This window comes from Dipodomys spectabilis, unplaced genomic scaffold (genome assembly GCF_019054845.1).
Source record: "Dipodomys spectabilis isolate Male_0828 unplaced genomic scaffold, ASM1905484v1 ptg000206l, whole genome shotgun sequence".
Taxonomy (NCBI): domain Eukaryota; kingdom Metazoa; phylum Chordata; class Mammalia; order Rodentia; family Heteromyidae; genus Dipodomys; species Dipodomys spectabilis.
The window spans coordinates 396276-414593 of NW_024870883.1; the positions used below are offsets into that span (position 1 = coordinate 396276).

Genomic DNA, 18318 nt, shown 5'->3' on the forward strand with positions numbered 1-18318 from the left:
CATAGTCAATGAACTGAAATAATACTTAAATATTCAAAGGCTTTTCAGAAATTGCAAGACTCTCTCTGGGATGTTATTTTTATTGGAAAAGATATTCAAAAAGCTCTATTTGTTAAAGTTGTGATATTTACTCCCACAAAACAGTCATTAGTGAAGTTCCCTTTGCATGTACAAAACAACTTCACATATATTCACAATCTGGAGATGACACATGATTTTTGTTTGTTTATGAAAGGAATATCTAACAAGCATAACTACAATACTTATTTTCAGTCAATAAGATGGGGTATTCAAACGTAATATGGGATTGATTATCTCTTAGTGAGAAGAGATATGATCTTACAAAGAAAGTTATTTTCAATAGAAATCCGGAAAGAGTTTATTCACCTTGGATTTCACAGGAATAACCAGAAAGTAATACTTGTTTGGTCAAGTCAGTCAAACTTACTTCATGAGTGTAACTTAAATTTATAACCCATATAAGATCCCAGGTACATATTTTGTACTGACAGTCATCATATAGTAATAACTTACTACCTAATTATTTCTGTATCTTCTAACCTAACATATAAGAGCTGAAAGCAGTCTCTTTTATATAACTTAATGTTGTAAATGCTTTGGTTATGATGATGTTATTATTTGACAAATAAAATGTACAAGGGTGGTTCCAATGAAATGACATGACAGAACACTGATAAATAAAAACATTACAACATTTAACTCTTTTCAGCCTCACCCTGTCCACATTGGCAAGCAACATTGCAACAGCACATGCACACATATACACAACACACATGTGCTCACATGTACACACACATATACATGCATGAAAAATTCAGGATTTATTGTACAAAAAAGTTTAAATAAAATATTAGTGATTAGGAGAAATGATAATTTGCCTTATTACAAAATAATACATAATCTAGTCACTACAGGTTTTACATTTTACCTACCTCTCCACATGTGACCACTTAATTTATTTCTAATTAATTAATTACCTAAATAATTAATTCATTTCTTTGGTGCTAATACTATGGCTTGAACTCAGGGTCTGGCCCTGAGCCAGAATTTGTTATTTTGTTTTGTTTTAGTTTTCTTCAAGGCAAGCATTTTTCTGCTTGTACCACAGCTCCCTTTCTAGCTTTTGCTGGTTACTTTCAAATCAGAGTCTAATGGATTTTTTTTCTTAGTCTGGTTTCAAATCACAATCCTCAGATTTCATCTTTCGTATTAGCTAGGATTAAAGGCATGAGTCATCAGTGTGGCTTCTACTTTTTTCTCTATACTTATGTAATGCACACATTTAGATAGTAATTTGAAACTGAAAGTATAAAAGCAAGATGTACAGTGATGATATTGTCTTGTCAGAAATTCAAGTTAGTAATGTAAAGTTCTTCTTAATACCATACACAAAAATACCATGATATAATGTAAGAGAACTCATTATTGAATATATGAGCTTAGGAGCTTTCTAATAGATCCATTATTTATTGTTACCCAACATTAGAAAAAAAATGTATAATGTAGTAGTAAAATGGAAGTCCTTTGCATGACTACTTAAATTCCTTGTGTTTTTAATGACACTTGATTTCATCTAAATAAGTAGGCCTGTCTATTGTCTTCATGTGATTTTGATGATTGAAAGTGCTTAATGAGAAGTTAAAATGTATTAGTAGTCCTTTGCTATCAATTCTCACTTTTTCTTCTTGGAGTATATAATGTTCAAAGCAGTAGTTCAGAATCAGCACACACACAAAAAAAAGTTCAGAATCATGCTTCCACTTACACTGGAAGCATGATTGGCCTGACTTCTCTAGCTGCTTTCCTAGCCTGGACCTATTCCTTCACTGTACAGGAAAAGTGGGATTCAATTGATTTCAGTCAGATCTGTTACTAGAATTATCAAGGATTTAGATTCTTATCTGTAATTTGGTCAAAGATGTTTCTCTCTATGTAGGCTACTAAAAATGTATTTACTAATTTCAAGTAAATACATACATTCTATTCCCATCATTTAAAAAAATTTTTTTTGCTTGCTCAATAAATTGATCAGAGGCATGGATTTTGTTGCTAACTAGGTCATTGCACATCTCTCTTCCTCTCTCCTTCATGGTTCTCATAGATAATATGATTGCTCCATAATTATCCTAATTTATTTTGCTTTTATATTTTTGGTTGCATCATTTCATTTTCTGCTCTGCCATTCCCCAAATCATTTATACAGAAGGCATTATTTCATACTTTCTCATTCCTAGAAGGAGCTGCACATGAAGACACCACTGGCCCTCATTTTCATTCTTTACCTTTGAATACGGTGTAACATCTTTCCTCTGCTCTCCATCAATTCCCTACACCCTAGTTAGAATAATTTTGAATAGTAAAAATGGAAAAAGAGAAAATAAATCATGGTTAAAAACATAAGCAAGAATTCACCAGATATTTCTGACCAGTTCTACCAATGTGAATTATTAGGGAAATACATGGACCCCTCATTCCCACTGGGAAATACATGGACACCTCATTCCCACTGGTATCAAAGTCTCTGGTTAGGCAATTCTGATGAAGATGAAGAAAAGGATGAAAAAGTAAGGAATGGTATCAATTACAAGAAAAAAATGGAGAAGGATCCAAACAAATTTCTTTGGGCTGCTGAAAATGATCGGCTTACTACAGTGCGGAGACTACTTCAAAATGGCCACTCATGTGAATACTAGGGATGACAATGTGTATACCCCTCTTCACCGGGAAGCCTACAGTGGACACTTAGACGTTATCCGTGAGTTGGTGGCTCAAGAGGAACATACAATAACTGTAGATGCCTGGACACCCCTGCACAGTGTATATATGTGGAATAATACCAGAGTGGCTTCTTTTTTACTTCATCATGATGCAGATACCAATGACAAAACTAAAGGCCTCTTGTCCCCCTTGCTGCTGAGAATTGAGATAGCAAAGATATTCTGGATCTCCTCCTGTTGAACCATTATGTCAATCCAGGCCTGAAGAACAACTTGGAAGAAACTGCATTTGATATTGCCAAAAGGATAAATATGTATCACTACCGCTTGGAAGTTGTGGAAGGCTTTACGAATTGTTCTTCTAAGTTCTAATAGTTCAGTTAAGTTTCTTAAATTTCAAAAATGCCAATCCGTCCTTTGTGTCCATACAAAATATTTTCACAATACAAATAACAGCAATCAATATCTTGTTTTGTGGGGGTTTTTTTTGGTCAGTTGTGGGGCTTGAACTCTGGGCTTGGGCTCTATCCCTGCACTCTTCAGCTCAAGGAGAGCTCTCTAGCGCTTGAGCCACAGCTCCACATCTGGTTTTCTAGTGGTTTATTTGAGAAAAGAGTCTTATGGACTCTCCTGCCCGTGCTTTTAACTGTGATGCTCAGATTTCAGTCTCCTGAGTAGCTAGGATTATAGGCGTGAGCCTCCAGCGCCCAGCAACAGCGATATCTTACTGTAAAAATTCATGGATTCCGTGGAATTCTTCCAAGTGAATTGCCTGCCTTTGATGTCAAAATGTATTCAAGAGTTTTTGTATACATCTATAATGAGTTCTGCAGAGTGTGTGATTTCTTAATCAGAAAGAATTTTCTTACCTGTTGAAATCAGTAGTACAGAAACTAAAGTATTTCTGATGCTTGGCTGGAAAAGTATATTTTAAAATATTCTACATTCTATGTTTGTATAATGCCTATAATCTATTTTATCCTCTCCTAGGTATACTCTGAATTCTACATTGTTTTATAATATATAGGTTCATTATTGTGTCCTTTCAGATTGCATTCCATATAGAAACAGTTTAAGATTCCTTTTTTTCCTAGGTCCTTATAGTATTATATTTCTTTGGGATAAAATGTCAAAGTTGTATAATTTCAAAAGTTTTGTAAAGTTTATGCTACATAAAGGCTTTTCTAGTGTGAAGATTTAATACACTGATGTCAAACTAACTTTTAATTATATGAATTACGTGTATTGATACACTTGTAATTTTGTAATCAAGTTTTTAATAACTTTTTTAATTTCTTATATCTGTAGAATGAAAAATATGGAATATTCACAAATTTTCATATCATCCTTGTGCAAGTGCCATGTTAATCTCTGTATTTTAATTTGGGTATATGTGCTACAGAAGCATGTAGTATCCTCTAAATTTAAGTAGTTAATGAGTCAAACTTTATACAGGCGTATATCCTTGGTTGCCTAACAATGCTATTGATCTTATTTCCCTAAAATTCTGTGAATATTGGAAAAAAATTATATTGTTCAGTCGATTGCTCACATACGCAATTTTTTTATCCGTGACAATTTTAAGTCTTTTTAATGTGGGATTTAATCGTACTTTCAAGTATTTATATATAGGTCCAAAGGTGATGGCTTTTTCAAGTACTTATTTATCCAACTGAGCATTGTGGAGCTAATGGATTCAAAGTAAGCCTTGCGTAAGAGCTACTTCTAAACTTCTACAACTGAAATTTTCCAAATGAGGTCTTACTGACACAAATGTTTACCTGGTCCTTTACTCTTCTTCCCTGTAGGAACAGACCAACCAGAATATCTTACCCTGAGAGTATAGATTATATTACTTGAACAAAATTAATCTTAGTTACAAGGTATCATAGAGAGAGGAACAGTTCAGACTGAACTTTTCATACTAAAATATAATTAATCAAAATATAATTGTTTATAATACCTACCATTTCAAAAGTAGCTAAAGCCAAGAAGGTGAAAAAATTGTTCATATGCATGATGACCTAATGTCCTGGCCTGTCTATCATCCAACCAGGCAGGAACTTACACTGCTGCCTTTCTATAACCAAATATTTTCATAGTTGCAGGAGGAGTCCATATGTTTCTCCTCAATATTAGGCTTTAAATTGATAATGTATTAATCATAATATTTCCTCTTACCTCCAGGCTGTAAATCTACAAGTGGTAAAGCTTTAGGTCTAACTCTATCAAACACTGAGGTAGAGATAATGCAATAATACTTTAAAACAGAGTTGCCTTTGATACACTAACTACAACAGAACAATGTAAAACACGTGCCTTTTCATTATGTTATATATTATTATATATTTTATATTTATATGTGCTGATTTTTTATTTCACACAGTGAAACTTACTAGAATTAGTTGATAATTTGACAAATATATTGATATTTATTTATTCCAATAAAGAGAATTGGAATGTAAATAATTAGGTTTAGAATATATATTAGAATATAAAAAAATAGTGCAATGTCTTCGGCATAAACTTGTGATACCTTCTAAGTGTTCTTGGTCTTCTGAATTCACAGGGTAAAAAAACAATGTTGTTTTCCTCTAATCTATAAGGGATTTTACTCTGCTGCTCTAGTTATTGTTTTAACTCATTATTCCCAAACTGTTTTTCTCCATATTTCTGAAGCATTCCTACTGATTATGGCCAAATTTTGCTGATATGATGTCTAAAAAAATATTATTATTCTGCGGGACCCGTGGGTCCTAGGATCCCAGGTTCCAGTTACCTGCATCATCAGATAATAGTCGCAAAACTTCTCACCTAGGCCTATGTAACATGCCAACAGAAAGTAATTGAAGACCCATCTCAATTTCTCATTTCCTATATTTCAGGACCCCAATTCCTCAAGATGAAGAAATTAGCAGTAAGCAATTTTATAATGCAAGGCAACTTAAAATAGAGGCTGAGATCACAAACTCTGAGAGAAAGTACTGTAATTCAAACTTTCAATTTACAGATGACAAGCCCATATGAGTGAACAAGATCACGAAGTGTCATAAGATTATTTTTAATATCCCTCCCCTATGATTAATGAAATATTTCAATCCAGCATAAGTGGGCAAAAAAATAGTTCCTGGAAGGCTAGATCCTTAATTGGTTTAACAAGTCCCTGAAAACTTAACTTAGAGGTCAAATTTAATTCAGAAAAACATTAATTGAGAAAACCCTTAGTGATTCAAAATATTGGTACTTCAGTAAAACTTGGTTCTCTGGTATAAAAATGTTGTCATTCTCAAACCAATGATAACCTACATTTAATCTCCTGAAAATATATTCCTTTTCAAATAAGCTTTTTAATATCACATTTGCCAAAATAACATTTGACAAGTAGATGATAACTAGGGACATTACAAGTGTTTCAAGTGTATGGAGAAAGTTACAATAGAGTTGATTTATTTACCCACCACTAATTCCAAACAGGTTCAACCATTCATTAAAGTGGAGAAAGAGTACCACCCACCATTGTGTTGTTCAGTAGGTGCCTTCCAGAAATGTGTTAAGTAGATCAGCATCCCATATTTCAAACCCAAACATTAGCACATAAAGAAAATTTCATTACTTAATAAGGTACATTTAATTAATTAATTTATTTTATTTATTTTTTATTTTGAAAATACTGTACAGAAGGGTTACAATTACATGGGCAAGATAATGAATGCATTTCTTTTTTTTTTTTTTTTTTTTTTTTTGGTCCAGTCGTGGGGCTTGAACTCTGGGCCTGAGCGCTGTCCCTCAGCTCTTCAGCTCAAGGCTAGCGCTCTACCACTTGAGCCACAGCGCCACTTCCGGCTTTTTTCTTTTTGCTTATGTGGTGCTGAGGAATCGAACCCAGGGCCTCGAGCATGCAAGGCAAGCACTCTACCACTGAGCCACCTTCCCAGCCCATGAGTGCATTTCTTATCAAGCATTGTAGCCTCCTCCTTTGTTTCCCCATCCCATCCCTTTCCATCCTTCCCCTGCCACGCCCAGACCTCCCCGCCACCCTCCCCCCCCAACTAAAGTTGTAAAGTTCGTTTTCGACATAACGATTTGTACTTCTCATTGTTGCGACGGGTCCAACTGTATCGTTATTTAAACGACTTGTTTTCCCCCCTCTACAAATTATACCGACATCAAATACAGTGAAAGCGGGGGTTACTCTGTGGGGGGAGGGATATACAAAGCAACAAAGAAATAAAATTATAAATGCATTAGAAACAATCACATGAAAAATAAACATTTGAATACATATCTTAGGGTTCTTTTCCCTAACATCACCAATAAGGTACATTTTAAAAAGTCACAAATATTTGCCTCATCATATGTTCTTTTATGTTTTCCTTATCTGTCCAATGTAGTAAGAAATATGACTTTAATTCTTTAATATGGTATTCATCATAGATATGACAAACATAAAATCTATCTTGTATTTCTATCATATTTATCTATAGTAGTAAATTTTAGTTTTCTTGTTTTTCCAAAACTTATAGGTAGTAGAAAATATTTTCCCATGTAAAATAAATTAATCACACCATTGTACAAGGGCATTTATAAAAATTGGTAGTTAGGAATATATTCTAAGCCATTTTTAAACTTTCTTGTTGACTAAAATTAATCATACAAATGGATGAGAATTAAATTATGTTTAGGTGCTTTACGTCTCCAGCCTTTAAATTGTTATTGCAGATGAATAAATTATTTAAATCTAAGCTGACACCAGTTCAAGTATATGCAGGATTGTAACTCCATGGAATGTATATTAACCTTTCAAAGTATTAACAGACAGTTTAACAGAATGACTAACAGGAAGTTGAAACCAGAGAGTACGCAATTTTAACATGTGATGAAGGAAGTGCAAAATCGTAAATAAATCTTGGAATAGGCGTTAGTTGAGAATCATAAGAGTGACTCTGACCTAGGTGCATTGGACAATTAGATGGATATATTTAATTGTAACACACTTGCACAATCTTCTGTAATTCAGTTAAAAACCACAACCAAAACAAAAACACACAAAAATCACAACCAAACAACAATCTCTAGAGAGTATGAATATGACCTCTCAAAATTTTAAGCAGTTTATGAAGAGCAGTCTAAAGAGGGCAGTTTGGGGTAGGGGAGAATTTTGAACAAATTTAAATAGTTTGTCTAAGGTTATAAATCACATACATCTGCTGCAAATGTTATCTTTCTTCTGTGAGTTCTCTTTGTCTAACTGGATACTCTAGTCCTGAGACACACTTGATAGCTTGTGAAGGTAGAATGGAAGAAATAAGATCAAGAACCCATTACTCCACATGTTTTGGCCTCCCTCCACTGCAGAAGCCAATACGCTTAACTAGTGCTTCTAAGAACGTGTTTTCTTACCTTTTCCATTTTCTAAATTCTTTGCCAAACCCGAAATTTTTTAGCTTATGTAATAAGAGATTTGTTCACTATCTCATGTTAATAAGGATTTTATTTTTTGTGAGCCACTTAGAACTGTGAAATCATTTGTTTGAAGTATCCAATCAGTTATTTTTTCTGTGTTTCACTGCTTCACATGCAAAGATATTGTGGAACGTGTTACAAACAGAGAAGTGTAAACCCAATACTTTCTTTCATTGTGGAGGGAACTTTCTCCCTAAATATTTTGATCCAAGTTATCTTTTTCAGAGAATTACTGCTTGGTAATTAAAGGTTAATTCACAAAATTTGATGCCTTGATTTTTTAAGAACTTTGAATTTAAATTCCACTACAACTTTGTTTCACAGAGTGAGAGTATATTTCCTGCGTAAGGACAATTCTCAAGGAAACCTACAGGATTTACAGCAAGTTTTCTGAGGTTTGTTTGTTTACTGTGAAAAAGAGCCATCTTCACCCACATTGCTCCCTCTCTACCAAGTCTCCATTGATTTCTTTCAATGAAAGCCAATTCTCCCAGGCAATTTTAACTTTTATTAATAGGCTAAGTTGTTAAAAAGTTTTAACAATTAAAATTTAACTGTCATAACTTTAATACTCTTCTGAAATTTTTTATCAGAACCATGAATTCAACATTCAGGTAACTCTTTAGCACCATGGGTGAAGGCAAAACTCACTCTCCTTGTGGAAAAGAAATTCAGTCTAGAGTTCGCAGAGTCTGAATGAAGGCCATGCAAAGGAAAAATATTTCTACATATGTGTAATATATGTTTACTTGTGTATGTTTATTACATATTATGATTTTTATTAATTATTTTGTATTTATTTTATTTTTTACTTGATTTATTTATTGTTTGTTTGTTGTATTTAGTGTTATTATACACATAATATTTAGTACATTTTGTATATCTATTATCAAATTATATACAATAATTTAGGACATTGACTAATTTTTCATTAATACATTTTTAAGTGTTGAAACATGATATATAATTTAATGGAAGCATTTGTCACAGTCTTCACATGCTTAAAGTCTCTCCAAATATGAGCTTTGTCTTATTTGTCTTTGGACACTTCCTATAGGCATTTTTTAGATGATTTATACTCACAAGCCTTTTCTTGAGGATAGGCAATTTGAGGGATAAAATTGCAAGGCTGGGGCTAGAAATGTGGCATATTGGTAGAGCTTGCTCAGCATGCATGAATGCCAGGGTTTGAATCCTCAGTGCCACATACTCAGAAAAAGCCAGAAACTGTGGAGTGACTCACATGGTAGAGTGCTAGCCTTGAGAAAAGAAGCTCAGAGACAGTACCCAGCCCCTAAGAATAAGCCCCAGGATTGTCAAAACAATAGGCCAGATGCCTGTGGCTCACAACTGGAACCCTGGCATTTCGGGAAGCTAAGATTTGAAGACCACAGTTCAAAAACAGCCTAGGCAAGGAAAGCCTGTTAGACTCGTATCTCCAATGAACAAGAAAAAGACCCCACCTGACGATGTGGGTCAAGTGGTCGAATGTTCACCTTGAGCTGAAGGGCTCAGGGACCGATGCCCAGGCTTGAGCTGGAGGCACACAAATGGAAAAAAAAAGTGAGGGTTAATCAAATTACTTTCCTTATTTGCTAATTAGGAGAACATTGTATGTAAAATGAATGCTGGTGTACACCAGAATTGGAGTCAGAGCTCAAGGTTCAATTGTAGCACATCCATATGCCCAGCCTCTCAGATTCTAGCATTATAAACTTATGTCGTATAGGGTTCTGAATGGTCCATTGTTGAAAGGCTCTCCAAGCCCCTTGTGATAAGCAGTGGACTTGTATTGTCAATGTCATTACAGTTCTGAACCTAGCAGAGCACCCGTAGCTCACGCCTGTTACCCAAGCTCAGAAGGCTGAGATCTGAGGATCACAGGGTAAAGCCAGCCAGGACCGGAAAATGTATGACACTTTAACTTCCACTTCTGAAAGGTCAGATGTTCAAGAGCTTCTTGTGTTTCCTTTGGTGATGAGAAGTTCTCGAGCTATAGAAGCAGGAAAAAACATTATTGACCCATCATGTGTTCAAATGAAGTTCTCAGGATCCAAACCCTAGCCCTGTTAGCATGATGAACTCCAGTGTAACACTATATTTGAAGGACAGAAAACAGTTGCAAAAGCCAGTCTAGGTGAAGAGATCTATGCCTGCAGGATTAGGTGACAGAATGTACACACTCAACAGGGATGTGAGCTGGAAAACCACTTCATTCATTCCAGGCACAGACAGCATTGTGGGGAAACCTGAAATATTTATTAGAGTTACACCATGGTCAGGCTTTTCTCTGCCTCTTCAAACAATGACTAATTAACCTTCCTCCCTCAGGTGAAGGGAGCTTCAGCCTATCTTTAGGTTAACAATAGAGCACCAATTTAGTGGGGAAGAAGGGAGGAACAGAGCAGAAAAACCTTACCATCTGGTCTTAAGGAATGGGTTTTTGACTCTCCATCTGTCAGATTTGAAGACCCTTCTTCTACCTCTGCCAGTCTTTTCTCCTTCCTTCATTCTCCACATCATTAATGCAAGTCCCCAGTCCAAGGAGAGGCAGGGCCCTTTCTCTTCTGTCACCAAGCACCTGAGTTAGAACCTGGCTCTGCCCACTTGACTCTGGGGCCCTCAGTTGCCTGAGAAGTGGGAAAGAGACAGTCTTCCTGCTCTGTGGTAGTGTGAAGGCGATGCTGGTGGCCTGGCACACTGCAGAAGGCCTCATGACTGGGACTTATTCCCTTCTTTCCTCCTGACATCCAAGACCATATTCATCTCTCATCTTTCTATGTATCTAGTATCTATCTATGTCTCTATCTATGTATCTATCTATGTGTCTATGTATTTATGTATCTATCTATCTATCTATCTATCTATCTATCTATCTATCTATCTATCTATCTATCTATCTATCTATCTATATTTATCTGCATGCCTGCCTACCTACCTACCTACCTATCTTTTTGCCTGCACTTGGGTTGAACTCATGGCCTGGGCACTGTATGCTGCACTCTACAACTTGAGCCAAAGCATCAATTCTGGCTATTTCTGTGAATGTCTATTGAGGAATTGAACCCAGGGCTTCTTGCATGCTAGGCAAGCACTCTCTCACTACTCCACATTCCCAACCTCCTCTTCTTTTTTTCTTTTTTGAATTGTTTTTGGGTCTGGTCATAGGGCCTAAACTCTGGGCCTGGGCACTTTCCCTCAGCTCTTTAGCTCAAGGCTAGCACTCTATCACTTGAGCCACAGCACCACTTCCTGCTTTTTTTTTCTTTTTGCTTATTTGGTGCTGAGCAATCAATCCCAGGGCATGGGGCATGCAAGGCAAGTGCTCTTCCACTGAGCTACCTTCCCAGCCCCACCCCTTATCTTTTTCTTCATGGTAGTTTTTACATAAGTATGCTACCATTTTACTTCCCCATGTTTAATTTTCTGAATACTGGTTACTTCTGAGAAACCTGATTTTTTTCTTCCCCTGCCTGGTTTGTGACTGTTCCTGCATTGGCCTCATAATAAAATGTAAATAAAGGCTGCTGTATGTGACCTGCTTTATCCAGATGTCTGCACAGATTTCTGTGTATGTCTTTTTGTTGCCAGTCCCGGACCGCTGACTCAGGATCTGGGCACAGCCCATGAGCTGCTTTTGCTTAAGGCTAGCCCTCTACCACTGGAGCCATATGGCTCTACTTCTGGCTTTGTTAGCACAGAAGTTGGACAGGTGTCTCAAGGACTTTTCTGCCTAGGGTGACTTTGACAATGATCTTCCTATCACAGCCTTGTAAGTATCAAGGAGGACTGCTGAGAGCCAATGGTGCCTGCTTAATCACTGGTCTTGCTGATGTTCATAGATAGACCAGTGAGTTCCCTATGCTGAGGTTAAGGTGGTGGGAGCTGGATCCCACAGTTGGAATCATGGTCCTGCCACCTCCAAATGGCAGGAGATCCTAAGAAATACATTCCTGTCTAAATGAATACCAATGGAATGTCATGTATGTTATGATTTAATGGGCACTTCTTGAATGATTCTAGGATAAAATTATACATACACACACAAACATATAAATATGTTTGTGGGGGACTGAACTCTGGGCCTGGGCTCTGTCTCTTAGTTCTTCAGCTCAGGGCTAGCACTCTACCACTTGAGCCACAGGGCCACTTCTGACTTTTTTCTTTTTGCTTATGTGGTGCTGAGGAATCGAACCCAGGGCCTCATGCATGCAAGGCTAGCGCTCTAACACTGAGCCACCTTCCCAGCCCAAAATTATACACAATTATATTATGGTACTCTGATCCATTTTAATTAATAAGTTATGAAGCATTTAAACAATCACATTCATTAAATGGAGGCATAATGAAATACCTAAGAATTGGGCGTCACATAGTATAGAGATACCATATTTTTCTGCCAGGACTTTCTTTCGTTAATTGGAATATACCATTTTCTGAATGTAGTTTGATATATGAAACTAGGATATATTATACCTGACCAGAAAATCAATTATTCATACATTTTTATCACAAATGCTTATAGCAAAATGTAGAGGTAAATCCAAATTATGTATATTTGAAGGCAATGCTTGGTTAGTCCTCTTCTCACATTCCCCATTCCCTTGATGAGAGTAATACATATTGTAAGGAAAAGCTTAGAAGGTTTTAGAGAAATAGGTTGACTTTAAACCAGTGAGTTACTCTATGTTGTATGTTGTTTACTTATATCCTGAAAAGGTAAGTTCTTACTTCATCATTTTCCTTAGGCTTTATACTCAGATTTAATCTCTGATGGGTGAAAAATAAAGATATAAACATTTTTTAACAGTGGCTAAATTTAGGATGAGGAATCTAGGTACAATGGTACTCATGCAGATACTTCTCATAAGTCATGGGACCATGATATCAAAATGTTAACCAATGCTAACTTGTGTCATGCTTATGAAATTTTGTGTATTATAAGCAGTGGTTATTAGAATTTTTGTAATTAACATCATTTTATTGGTTAGGAACTGAAGTGAGTCATTATAATCAGAACAAAATTTAAGGAGGCATCCTAAATTAGTTACCAAGATATACATCATTTAACACAATGCTTTAAAAATGCAAGCTAATTGAAATAATTTATGAAAAAAATCAACATTTGCAATAAATATAGAATCATTGTGGCTGATTTTTCTTTTACTCCAGTTGCAATACAGCTTACATGATGACTTTTCGGGTTATATGTTTAGTTAGGTTTTGATATTTAATTGGAGAAGTTCTGTTCTTTTATATATTCATTTGTCAGATCAAAGAGGAAATGAATTGCATGCCAAAGTCAACATCCATAATAATGTTACAGATGTATCCTGCTACTTTGCCAAAGTTTCAAATCAACTCGAGGAACTTGGGTCTTTTTATTTGGATCTATCTAAATAGGTATTCAAAAATTTTGTCAGTACTAGACAGATTATTTTCCAGAAACTACTTCTCTCTTTTCATAGATTTTTAATTTAATTTATATCATGTGTTGATGTTTTCCTTTAGATAAGCCACATTCAGTCTTCTACAAAGTATAATTTGGAGTAGTTTCAAATTATATACACTCATGTACACTGCTCAGATTCTGTTATTTACGTATTTTTTCTTGTTAAATAAGTAGGAATTAGGTCTCAATATGGATACTATTAGACTTATTCGTTGCATTTCTGAATTTTTTAAGTATGTCATGACTTTGTTATTTTATTCTTTTAGATATGTGCAGGTCTCACTCCGCATACAGTCACATTTGTTTTAAACAATTTGATCCCTTCAATGGATTTGCTATGTTAGGTTCATTTTGATGAATTTAATTACAAATTAACACAACCGTTTTTCTTAGACACAGTTATCTTTATGGCTCTACTCCAATTTAACATGTAATTGAGGTTTTAGTGCTTAAAAAAACTGGGCACAACCTGTTTTTGTTCCTGGGGGAGTTCTACTTTGTTGGTTGTTTTTCCAGTTGGGGCGAGTTCAAAATATGTTTGCATTTTATTTCAATTGTTTTGTGTCTATATTTTGTTTCATATAAGGGAAAGTATAAAAAAAAAGAATCAGTGATTTAGAACTTTTCCAAATAGAGTTATTAGAGAGACACTTGAAATTTTGTGACAACTGGGAATGGGCAGGTCTTCATAGTGGACGGGGTAGCAGAATAAAAGACATTGTGTGACATGATATGAATTCTTCCTCCTCTTGCCTCACTATTTCCAATAGTATTACTTCAAGGTCTTTAGTGGAAAGAAAATAATTTTGTGTGTATGAACTCTGAATTTTTGGTTCAATTGGGACACACTACACATTCATATGTGATTTTAAATCTAAAATCTTCTTTCTTTCGTTTAAAAATCACAAATGTGAATTTATAATGCTAAAATAACATCTACTAATTTATCTCAAATGGTCCAAACTATTTTCGCTTCAAACTATATGTAATATAAAGGGTAATAATAATTGTGAGTAATAAAGTATATAATAATTGACTTTGGGGAAAGTCAATTACAGTGGATTTTTGTGAGATACTGAGTAATAGTAAAACATATTTGATTCTATTAAAAATTCACAGTTACATGTAAAAATAATTCATAGTTATAAACTAATGCTGAAAAAGTAAGATAATTTATTGGAAAAAGACAGAAGTTTTAATAAATTTGCTTTTTTTTTTAATTGTCTTGAATCTGCGCTTTAGTGGCTCATACCTGTAATCCTAGCTACCTAAAAGTCTGAGATCTGAGGATAGTGGTTCAAAGCCAGCCTGGGCATAAAAAGTCTGTGAGACACTTATCTCCAATATATCTCTTGAAAACTAAAAACAGCACTGTAACTCAAGTGGTACAGTGGTAACCTTGAACTGAAGAGCTAATGGACAGTGCCAGGCCCAGAGTTCAAGCCCCAAGGCCGACAAAAAAACTTGACATGATTTTTACTTTATTATTTCATGATTTTTTTTATTGTGAAAATACATACAGAAGGTTTATAAGTACTTGAACAAGGTAATGAGTAAATTTCTTATCAATCATTGTTGTCTTCTCCTTTGTTTCCCCTTCCCATCTCCCCTTCTTCCCGCCTAAAGCCGCACCAAAGTTGGAAAGTTCGTTTTTGGACATAATGTCTTCTAAATGTCATTGTTGCAATGGGTCCACCTGTATCCCAATTTGTTTTTACCTTGCCCTCCCCAAATTATACCCACATCAAACACAGTGAAAACAAGGGTTATACCGTGGGGGAGAAGCATGGAAAGCAACAATGAAATAATCTTATAATCATGCTAGGAACAATAGCAAGAAAAAAAAACCATTTGAGTCTTTATCTTGGTGTTCATTTCACCGAACATCAACCTGTCTGACAGTTTCTCTTTGTATTAGACATATACTAGTTTTTGCAATTAAGGGAAACCATAGGACCTACGTTTCTCTGGGCCTGGCTTACTTCACTTAATATAATTTTTTCCAAGTCTTTCAGTTTCCTAACAAATGTGGCAATGTCATTCTTTCTGATGGAGACATAGAATTTCATTGTGTATATATACCACATTTTCTTGACCCATTCGTCTACTGATGGGCATCTGTTTTGGTTCTGTATCTTAGCTATGGTAAATAATGTTGCAGTAAACATAGTTGTGCTGGTAGCTTTCATATGGTCTCGTGTGTGAACATCTGGGTAAATGTCCAAAAGTGGGATTGCTGGGTCTTCGGGGAGCGCTATGTAGTCTTTTGAGGAACCTCCATACTACTTTCCAAAGTTGTTGAACAAGTTTACAGTCGCACCAACATCTCCTGCAGCTTCTCTTGTTATTAGTTTTATTATAGCCATCCTAAGTGGGATGAGGTGGTATGTCAGTTTTTAGATTTGCATTTCTTTTATGGCTAGGGAGCTTGAGCATTTTTTCATGTGCCTATTGGCTATCCTTCCTTCCTCTTCAGAGAAGTTTCCCTGTAAGCCTGTAGCCCACTTATTTATTGGGCAGTTGTTTCTTTGAGGATTTTTTGTTGGGGGATTTAATGTTTTGAGTTCGAGGTATATTTTAGATATGAGACCCTGTCTGTTGTATTTCCAGTGAAGATCTTCACCCAATCCGTGGGCTTTCCTTTGAACTTGCTAGCTTTGCCCTTTGTCATGTTGTGTTTCTGGGTCGCTATTAAAATTTCAGCCTGTGCCTAGGAGACCTAGGATATCTCCTATTTTTCCTGTAATGTTTAGTTTTCTACAAATGATTAACCAATTATGCCAGCACCATTTACTGAAGAGGTTGTCTGTCTTACATTCTATTTTTTTAGCTACCTTCTCAAAGATTAGGTGGCTATAGATCTGTGGGTTCATTTCTGGGATTTCAATTATATGCCCTTGGTCCTGGGGTCTCTTCTTGTGCCACTACCAAGCTACTTTGATTACTATCGCTTTGTAGCAGACTTTAAAATTTGGTATTGATATTCCTCCAACACTCTTCCGTTAAGGATCATTTTTACTATAGGGCATCTTTAATTGTTTTATATAAATTTTTAGAGTGCCTCTTCTATTTTCTTGACGAATGAGTTTGGAATATTGATAGGTATCACATTGAATTTGTAAATAACCTTGGGAGGTCTTGCCATTTTCACGATGTTGATCCTTCCAATCCAGGAGCATGGGAGGCTTTTCCACTTTCTAAATTCTGATTTTGTTTCCTTTTTCAGTTTTTTTTTATAGTTTTAATCATAAGGATTCTTCACTTCTTTGATTAAGTTAATTCCTAGGTATTTTATTTTTTGTGGGGCTATTTCGAATGGAGTTGCTTTCCTGATTTCAGCCATGCTTTTCTAATTGTTGGCATACAGAAAAGTCATTGTTTTTTTGAGAGTTAATTTTCTACCCTGCTACTTTGCCAAAGTTTTGAACCAGCATGAGTAATTTGGGAGTGGAGTCTGTGGGATTCTTTACATACATGATCATGTCATCTGCAGAGAGGGAGAGATTTACGTCATCTTTCCCTATTTGGATTCCTTTTATGTTTCCCTCTTGTCTATTGCTCTAGCTAGGTATTCTAATACTAAATTGAGAACTGCAGAGAGTGGACATCCTTGTCTCTTTCCTGAGTTAAGAGGAAATGGGTTTAGTTTTTCATCATTAATATAATGCTGGCTGGAGGTTTGCCATATACAGCCTTTATTATATTGAGGAATGTTCCCTGGATTCATAGTTTTTCCAGAGTCTTCATCATAAAGGGGTGTTGGATCTTGTCAAAAGCTTTTTCTGCATCTATTGAGATAGCCATTTGGTTGTTCCAAACCGCTTGTATTTTTTCCTTGTACTAAGAATACTGACTCATGCCCGGTGTCAGTGGCTCACATCTATTATACTAGCTACTCAGGAGGCTGAGATCTGAGGATCACAGTTCAAAGCCAACCTGGGCAGGAAAAGTCCATGAGACTCTTATCATCAATAAATCAACAGAAACCTGGAAGTGGCACTATGACTAGCCTCGAGCTGAAGAGCTGAGGGACTGTGCCCAAGCCCAGAGTTCAAGGCTCAGGACCACCACCCACAACACCAACACCTCCACCACCACCAACAAAAAGAATACTGACTCCAAAACAATAGTATTAAGCAGTCTGAAAGATAGGCTAAAATCTAACTTTTTATTATTATCTTATATACCAACAGCTTTCTAGTCCAATGAGCCATGAGCCCTCAGAATGTTGACCAAATTTCTTAGTTTATTTACACAATTATAATAAGTAGGTATTTGTATTTTCTCATCTATCTTTCTTTCATTTCACTACAGAATCTGTATATATCCTTTATGTTATACTTGAAAACCAATGCCTTTGGAAGATATTTCTTAATTGGTGTATATTAATTGTACGAAGAAATCTTGCTGAAATACTTTACACACTCCCATATTGATCAAGGGCCTGATTAACCTATTTCTGTCTTGCTCCATTTCCATTGCCCTTTATTTTTCAACTGTTTTCTGTGAATATTTTGTGCTATCTTCAAACACAGTCAAAATGTATTAAAGTGCTGTTCACCCACCGTCATTGAAGATTATACAATGTTGAATAAAAAAGCAAAAATATAAATACATGGAGACATATAGTTTTTGTTGATTGGAGGATACAATTGAGCAAAGATA

General features: G+C 35.6%; 1 pseudogene; it reads right to left on the bottom strand.

The window, feature by feature from the left end:
- Positions 1 to 4050: 4050 nt before the first annotated feature.
- On the bottom strand, positions 4051 to 4146 carry LOC122122189 (annotated as a pseudogene).
- Positions 4147 to 18318: the final 14172 nt, after the last annotated feature.